The following is a 9,987-nucleotide window of genomic DNA, read 5'->3' as shown; positions in this document are numbered from 1 at the left end:
AAGAAATATTGTTTGATTTATTCTTCAAAGCACTGTGTTCCAAAAGGCTGTCATAGACAAGCTTTTTCTAGAATTGTGATGCGGCGCACAGCCAGGACTAGATCTTAAAATGACGGTTTGGGATTAATGATACAGTAGACACTACAGTAGGACTGAATAGTCGACACTGATCTTACCAACTGTCCTTCAAATATACCATATAGTCAAACCGAAGCAAATAATTTTCAAATACATAAAACATTGACATGGAGATATAAATAGTGATTTATTTTATATTCAGATACTTTAAACTAAAAGAAATAATCGATTTTCATGTTAACTGGGACTTTTTGGGACCACGAACATATAGGCAACATCTTGCTTGTAACTAATTCCATAATAAATTTATTTATTAAGCGCAAAGAAAAGGTCGAGTGTATGTTCTCGAGACGAATATCCCTGCAGAGATTTCAACCAACGTTTTTACATTTATTTGTTCAATGACACGAATGAAATAACCACAACGCTCGAATAAATCAGTAAAAAGGAAGAGAAAGTGGAATTAATCTGTATTGATGAGACTCTCTGATCGTTATCACTCTTATCAAATCAGACAAATTTATGTCATTCGCTTCACAACGCTATCAAAATTCTCTGGTCTAAATCGATATTATTTTCTGATGTGAGGCTATTAATGCATAGAACCAGACGTCCATCAAATATATCAGAAACCTCTTAAAATACCTCATAAAAACTTGAGAAAAGATGAGAACCGACAGCCTCAGATTATTGCTTGACCATTAAACATTCCACTGACACTGTTCAGTTCTTCAACACCAACATAGTTTATATACCACGGGGTTTACACTATACCCCATTATAAATAGAGATAATTCAATTATTACACCACTAAAGTATTATTTTTGGTTCGAAAATAGATCCCTACTATTCAGAATGCATCTCTCTCGGTGGTAACCATGTAAAGGTAGTCAATATAGATTTGTAACCTTAAACTGGGAATAGGTGGTAAGTAATGCTTATAATTGTACCATTATGATTTTCGACGTTTCCAATCCAAAATGTGTAAACTTCAAGTCCCCGATACACATACAAACCACTTTATCCAAAGTTTGCTAAGATGAAAAACATTGCATATTTCAATTTATTCATATGTTATTTGTAATTATTAGGAAAGACAAGTTCATTAAGTATTACCATATTCGATTTAAATTCCTTTCTGTTCTTATTTGAAGATGATCTGATGTGCAAAAATTAGAAATTGTTACACTGCATCACACAAATCGATCTACGAGGTGTGTCAGAAAAGTTCTAGGACTAGTGTCACAACTTCGCTTCGTTTTGGCCACTCGCATCATAAAAAGGCGCCTGCTCACAAAGCCCTGACCATCCAACAGTTCCTGGTTGAGAGGAACTTCACCGTGCTTGAGCAACCTCCCTACTTAGCCTTCGTGTGATGTTTTCTTTTCCCTGAAGATCAAGGACATGTAGGGGACATATTGTGAATACGTGGACGACATAAAGGAGGTCGTGACGACGGAGATGCGGGGAATCCCTGAAAAAGGGCAGAGGTGGAGTGCGTCAGTCTCAAGATAAATTACTTCGAAGGGAAAAATTTTCAGTTTGTAGTTTGGATTCAAACTACATATTCTGTTGTGACACCAGTCCTGAAACTCTCTGCCACACCCCCTATGATAGAGATCACTATTGTAAACTGGAGAAATCAAACGACCGGCCCAAGACGGATAATGAGACTTGTCGTTGTGTATGATGAAACTAATGATATCACTTTATCATAGTCATCTATAGATTCAATAAAATCATCATGGTCTTCGCACCATCTGTTTTAGAACAGATATCCAATTATTGCAATTAATTTGACTGTACAATAAGACAATTCGCCAGTAAGTGAGTTAATAGTCAATAAGAAAACCATCCCCGTGTGTTTTGAGATTTTGGTGTTGATGTATTGTTAATAACATCATATACATAGACTATTCTACCATACCTGTTATAACTCTTTAAACTATTTATTTCAACTCGTCCATGATAATAGTTGTTTAAACCATCATCATTAGATCTCTATCTTTCAACTAAAATAGAAGTCTGGCACTAGTTACCACTGAACTAAAATAAAATACTATTTCGGACGTCGGTGCTCCATTTCAGAGGCTTATTGAGATTGGCCTCGTTTTGCTTGATTTGTAAAACTTCACGATGCATATTCCTTAATAATATTAAAATTTCTCTTAACACAATTATTCACCCTAAAGAAACTCACTCAGTTAAGCTGTATATTCCCTTCGCATAGATTTACTTGTATGATATTTATGTCACTGCGCTTTTCTCTATATAAAACATTTCTCACTAAACTCATTACCTGTGTCCCAACCCCAACTCCATGCAATTTACATTCTCGCTTCAGGAACAGTGCCATGTAGAGCTAAACCTTTCTACTAACAACTTTTTGTCAAATCCACGAACCTGGAGCATCAGGAATTCTTTAATCAAATGAATGGTAAACCTAAGATTTCCTCGCTCTTTTCAAATATTATAAACAAAGCACATAATTGGATTGCCCTCGTGTAACAGCATAATATTATTTCTGTCGACTCATTAGAATCAATCTGTCACGTTTCGTGGAGCAAAAAGACATCTTTTGTGTGAGATTGAAAGAACTCTTTAAATTTTTAGCTCGTTATCACGCCCTGGTAAATGGTGTAAGGGCCATTGTCACCAATAATTACCACTTTTCAACTATTTTAGCTTAATATGCATGAAAATTGAGTGGTCATTTAGGTTTTGAGAAGAGACAGCTTAGTTATTGATCTTAGGGTACACAAGCTCCATTCTTGTTCAATGAGATTCTGTTACTATTATTTGAATTTCAAATATCGTGTTTTAATGAATTCATAAGAGGTTTTTGGTAAGTAAGTATCAAGATCCATTACAGCTTCTGTTTGCATTATTATCCTTCCGTTAACCGTAATGCCAATAATAACGTCTTCACCATCGCTCATCGTTTTTAAGTCAAATATTTACAAATGTAAATCAAAATGTGGGCCAGTATTCTTTGAATTACAGGAACGACTGATGCACATAAAAGCTATGAGTTTCCACTTAAAAATCCATATAAAGTGAAGTAGAGAATAGCTAGGACAAATTAAAAGTTTTTCAAACAAAAACGAAATATGCGCCGTGAGAAGCTTCTTACACAAATTCTTCGGTCTTCACATGTCTGGTTTTAGAAAGATCGATATTATAGTAATAACAATATGTCATTGATAAATAGTACCATGATTATCCTATCTTCAACGTTATTAATTAGTTATTCCATCCAACAAAAGACTGTTTACTAGAAATATTAAGTTCTTGAAATTGTCTGGCAAGTTGGTCAATTATTGTGGAATTGAAATAAGTAGGCTTTAATACCAATAATTTTCAGGATATAAAAACGACAATTGAGAAAATAATGTGTTGAATTTCATCTCTAGATAGATTTTCCAGACATTTTATCGATTTTACTAACAAGCCCGACTTGTTTTTTTACTACCCTCCATCTGATGAATATGTTCTCAGAAAATCATTTTTCTGTTCGATGATTTCTGATAGATAATTATTATTTGTGAAATATGATCAGACAGATTGTGTCAAATATTATTACAAACTTTTCCAGGCTCTGTTGACTTGATACATGAAAACATGGTCAAACTTGTACTGGTTGCTCATATAAGTATATTATAGTGTGGCATGAGCTGTTGATCATCAAGTAGGAAATGTCCCTCGATGGAGGTCACACGGATTCAGAGTTATTTGATGACCCCTTTAAGGTAGTATACTCAGTTATGTATGGTTCTAAAACTGATCTACATCTCAAGCGACACCCGTTGATCTTCAAATACACCACACATTTTCATCGTATCTCTAGTTATTAAGTCAGTTGTTTTAAAATACAAAGTTTGTTCAATTTGAACGGATGTTACTTTTAACATTTAACTTCAATTTGTGAACCAGGTACAGTCTGCCAATACCAGTCCAATTTTAACATGAAACAGTACACAGTTGAGGTTTACGCCTTCAGGCACTGATGTAATATTTAGAAAATCTCTCAACACCCTTTAATAATAACAAAGAAATCTGAAATCGTGTTTAAGATTAACCACTTCTTTCAATCCACTCGCTAATATAACAATTTAGCCCTGGGCTGAAACCAAATATTGTTAATATATTGAACTTTAAAGATTTCAGCCTGCAATAAGTTTATCTAACTTTCCGGCCGAGTTAGTTACTAAAAATTGGTTCCTGGAATCAAGTAAAAACCCTTAAATAGTCAAGGTTAGGACGGTTCGAAAGGTAACTAATTATTTTTCCAGGTTATGGTATGGGGTTATTAAGGTGATGCTCAGAATCGCGTTTAGTTAATGTTAAGGCTAAATTGAGTAAATTGTTCTTGATGTTGACGAAGTAGCTTGTATGCAGAGGGGTCATTTCATTGTTTTAAATGGATTGAACAGAAGGGTTTTCATCTACTGTAAATGAGCGTTGACTCACAATACACTTATAATATTAGCTTCACTATGATATCTGTTATATCTGAAGTGTAGTTATGGAGGGATTATCAACTTTTACATACATTTTTCCTATTAACCTCAATACAAGCATTTGTGTATAATTTGAAAATAATCCGACTATAGCCTAAATTGACTTAAAAGATTAATGTCGCTTGATAAGTCCAATTTATTGTATGAAAAGCGAATATATCCATTGCGAATGAGTATCTTTATGTAATAGAAAGTTTCAAACTATAAGACAATTGAAGCCCGTTGAAGGATGAAGCAGACAGTTTTATTTTTTTCCAAATAGAAGGTCTTTAATGTTAATCCTTCAACTGAATGGTTACTATACAGCTCATTTCACCAACTGATTAGGAGGGTGCTGAATTTGACGTATTCTCAAAATAACTTAGCTTCATCAATTAATTCCATTATTTCTTTATAAGCCAGGTATTTTCATCTTAATAACAATCGTGTGAAAATTGTTTTATGGAAAATTGTGTCTGGAAGGGAAATCTTTTAAAATAATTAATTACGTCAAATGGTATTTTTATGCTGGGAACATAATCTTGTTTATGCTGTAACTGATGGTGTTCTACTTGCTCGTGATGTTTCGCAGATCTGAAGAGACGTTTATGTTTAAGAGGTACGCGACTTGTAGAGATTTTTGATTTGGATTTGACTGGTCTTGGATTACATCGACGTGTATTTAATGTATTATCAAGACTCATTTTTTATAACCTTTAAAGAATTTCAAGAATCAAAACAGTGTATAATATGTATGTTTTGCTCTATGGTATTATAGATTTTCTTACTTATATACTTTTTTCTATCTTTTATTTGACGTGTAACAGCTTGAAATATTAAAAGAGAAAACAAATGTACTAAATAAATTAATATATAACTATTTTCACGAGTTATGCATGAGTCATTTCAAAATATTTTATGACATGTTATTACTGTTTAATATATTAAAAATTATATTATTGTCTTTTGTAATTGGTAGCAGAAGATCAACAGTGATAATTTCTTTATTTTCGAATGCTTATATATGCAAGTAAAGACAATGGAAAAAGTCGGTGTTTGACACTCATCGAAATAAACAGTATAAACAATGTTTTCAGCTAATTGTGATCTTGGAGAGGCACTAGAAGACCTCGCAGCTGAGGGTCCAAAATCAGTACCTGGTGTGGCCGCCATGGGTGGCGACTACAGCAATACATCTTCTGTACATGGAGTGGACTAGCCGGTTGATGGAGGCCATTGGTATCTTAGCCCATAACCACAGGAACGTTACACGCAGTTCTTCTGTAGTTGTCGGCATTGGGCGCACTTCATTGAGTCGGCGTTGGATCTCATCCCACAAGTGTTGAATTGGATTCAAATCAGGACTTAGAGCAGATGTTGTGCTGCTGGAGGAAGTCCCTGGTGACTCTGGCAGTGTAGGGTCGGGCGTTGTCCTGCTGTAAGGTGTGGTTTCGGTGACGGGCAAAAGTCAAGATGTGGGGTCTGAGGACTTAGTCAATGTAGCGGAGAGCTGTGATTCAGACCAATTCCACCCCAAACCATGATGCTTGGACCGACCCACGAGTCCCGTTCTATGACACAAACATCAGCATAACGTTCGCCCCTCATTCACCAGACCCTGACTCTCCCATCCGCCGTGGAAACACAGTAACGACTTTCATCGGTGAAGATGATTCTTCTCAATTGCCGTTGACGCCAATTCTGATGCTGACTATCCCATTGCAGTCAGACCTGTCGGTGATGATCTCTCCAGATGGGTCCACGAACAGGACGGTGGCATTGCATTGCTGCATGTATTTGCTTCAGATCTGAGGTACCCCAAACGTCATATAACCGTATAAGCTTCCATTATTCACCCGTTTTGGAAAACATGGAGTTTATTTCACCAAAAATGCATGTACATGTATGTTCTAATGATCTAATTTCTTCTTCTATACGATTGTCGTATCGTTGTAATTTGTTAAACTTTTAAGAAATCGAATCTTCTTAAGTGAAAAGTAACAGAATCCATGGCACATGTTACGGACGTCTCTGTTAGCAAATGTTATGAAATTGACACACAGACAATAAAATACATGGAATTCTTAAACTTATTCCCTCCAGCTACCCAATACTTCCGTCAAAGGATCGAATTGCCTTTGGTAAGCTCTTGTTTCAAATTTACTTCAATCAAACAGTCTCGTCAAGTATCCCTTGGAGTTAATAAAGCAAGTCAAATCAAATGAATATCTTATTGTAATTAAGAATAACACTATTGGGCGTTAACAACAGTGTGTCGCGTGTGTTGGGTGCTATCTGATTTCCGGGACATCTGTCGAGATGTTTATTTTCTTCATTAGTGCCGCCTTTTCCTGGATAACAATAATCACGTGAATGAATACAATCCAGACAATAATTGTTGTATCTCAATATGAAAAGACTTTGAAAGAAGTACGTGTAATTAACCTCATATAGCCAATAATATATGTTGGCACTCAATATCACTTTTAATTCCCTTTTCTTATTCTTAGTTGTAAGGCTAGTGTTGAGGTTTAGTTTCTATTAAATTGTGAATTCGTTACTGTATAACCCTATTCTGTATCTTCTCATAAAGGAAATGTTCTTTGATATAATACAAAATTAAATATTAATGTTATGGGTACCAAAAAAAAATTTAGTTTCAATATAGAAACATTGTCTATTTCTCCAAGTACTTGTGGTTGATGTAAATCCCTCTTAGACCAATTTTCATTAAACAAAGTGTAGACAAAAAGTTGGAATAACATTTCTAATCACCGTCCCAAGGGTGATTTCATTAATTTTATCAGCCCTCCTATCTCTATAGCTCAACATGATGGGATATAATCATCCTAGATAAGGCCTCAAGTATTATAATGTATAATTGGACGGTGCAGTATTGGTTGGTATCTGACACACTCTCGAAGATAGATATTGTATATTATTAATGAGATACTTCATAGTCTTCAACACAAGAAATTTGCCGGTTTATTTTTTATATTTGTCTTTTGGATCCGTAACTCATTTATAGAAACGCTCTGATCATCAAGCCTCTAGTCTAGCATGTTGTCGAATTCTTTCGTTATGCAGCCAGTTCGCTGAAATTTAGAGTGATCTCTATTCATGAAATTTAGCTGTCCTAATGAGGATTTTGTGGTCAATATACATCATGCGATGACCTCAGTAAAAAAGCTTATATTTTACTTTAATACAAGGTATTTTGGCAGAGCTTTAAATCGACGTTCGCTTAAGTAAACGAAAAGCTATCGATGCAATATTGGTGTGCATCGTAGATAATTAACTTCAAGGCCAATATTTGGTTATATCGAAGATTGTGAACACTATCTCCTAGTTGAAAACACTCACAGTTGATATAGTTTACAAAAGACAATGGTTGTAAAGGAATTCTTAATCAACTCGAATCCTTCTGTTCCAGTCTTTCTTTATTGATTGAATACTATTTAAAGATATGACAACCAGCGTCTTTATTCTTCGACTCAATTAAAACTACCACTCAAAGTCAATTCAGACCGGAATCTCGAGGACCTTCCGTATCCTCGAGAGAGCACTTCGTGAAATCCTTTTCATTATTCTTTCCTTCTTTAGTTTCTTTCTTTTTTTTATTGACAGTACTTAATATTTTAATACCCGTGGGTTTTACTAAACGTGTGTACATATTGGTCATATATTACTAAACTAAATTAAAGCATTCATAACGTTTCAATAATGGATAAAAAAAAGATAATGGAGCGGGGCAATAAAAATAACGGGTGGGAATTTATTTGCCATTCTCAAACTATTATGTCTTTTATTTCTTAACCAAACTTTACTTTTTATTATTGTTTAATATTTTACCTCTGATCCTTTATAATTGATGGCTAAACATTAGGTGGTAGTTATGTTGTCAGAATGTGTAAATATAGGACTAATATAGTGTTGGCACAGGGGATGGTATGCTTTGATCATATTTATATATATATTTACTATTGTGAATACATTTCCAGTTTAAATTATCTGGCGTATAAAACATCATTGTACTAATGTACTGTGTATTTTCCACTAATTTTTGTACTAGTCACCGCCACTAAGAGTGTTTATTCGAGACCTAATTTTGATAAATATTATAGAAATCGTCCCGGAATACCGAGCTACAATCTCAGAGCGGGCTTGGTCGTCGTACACAGTCGACGATTAACCGAGAGTTGGTCACGCCTTGGTCTTCCGTTGTTGCACGTGGTCGAGGAATGGTCTCCCCAACAAAGAGATCTATCTCGATTTTTTTCGACCATAAAGTCGTACAGAGACACATTGGTGGGTAGACAATCGAGACTAGAACGGGGATAAGCTATGCTCAGTCTTCTTGACCGAGAACTGATTGCGCTGACAATCACCAGCCACCGATCGCCGGACCTTTCTATAAGATCGCATTGGGTCACACACAAATCCTGGCGACAGAGAATATGCGCATAGCTTAGGTGAGAATCTGTCTAAATCGTATTGATCGAGGATACATTGCAGTCGTACGTAGCTAGATCGGTCAAAGATCATAGTCGCGCACAGTTGCGTGCGATTTTTCAAGATCGTACTCGGTGAATTGACCCCTTTAGATAACTCTGATATGCAAAAATATCTAAATCGTTGAAACAATTAACAAATATAGTCACGCTGTCAAGTGCTGAAAGTAAGTTGTAGAATGAAAATATAGTTATAATAATGTCAAATGTTTAAAGTCTTCAGTAAACGAAATATAGTTGAGATTTTGTCGAGTGTTGTAGAATGAAAATATAGTCATGATAATGTCAAATAAGAAAAGTCGGCTGTAGAATGATAATGTAATAAAAAGAAACTGTAGAAAGTCATAGTTAAATGATGTAGAGCATGAAAGAGTGTTTTGTGTAGAATGAACATAAAGTCTTCTTATTTGAAGCAAGCTGAAACTGTCATTTACATCTGATGATGAACAATGTACAATACTTAACATTAAAGGGAAGTAGAATGTTGCTTTTCTTTGTATATTATGGAATGTTAAGTAGAATATTTAAAGAAAAACTCGGATATTGATTTTAAATGAAGAGGTTTGACCTGGTATTAAACTAGAACATTTATTTCATATTTAACATGATAACTATCGGGTTAGTATAATAACAGTCTTGTCAAGGGGAAATTAACTTTCACTAACAATACTGGAGAATTGTATTACCCTATTCGAATGGTTGACCTTTTGGATATTCAAGATGCAACAAACCCCTTGGCTTGCACTACGATATCACTCGTTTTCTTTTTTCTCCATCATTCCCTTGCATTTTCAAAATTTCAGTTGTTTAACAAACTTAAATTTCTCGGATTGTACTGGTACAGTAGGTATTGAAATGTGAAGGTAAGTTCGGGTTTTGACCCCAAATTTTTATCTTTA

This window comes from Lottia gigantea (assembly GCF_000327385.1).
Source record: "Lottia gigantea unplaced genomic scaffold LOTGIsca_58, whole genome shotgun sequence".
NCBI classification, from domain to species: domain Eukaryota; kingdom Metazoa; phylum Mollusca; class Gastropoda; family Lottiidae; genus Lottia; species Lottia gigantea.
Note: the sequence above shows the minus strand (reverse complement) of the source record.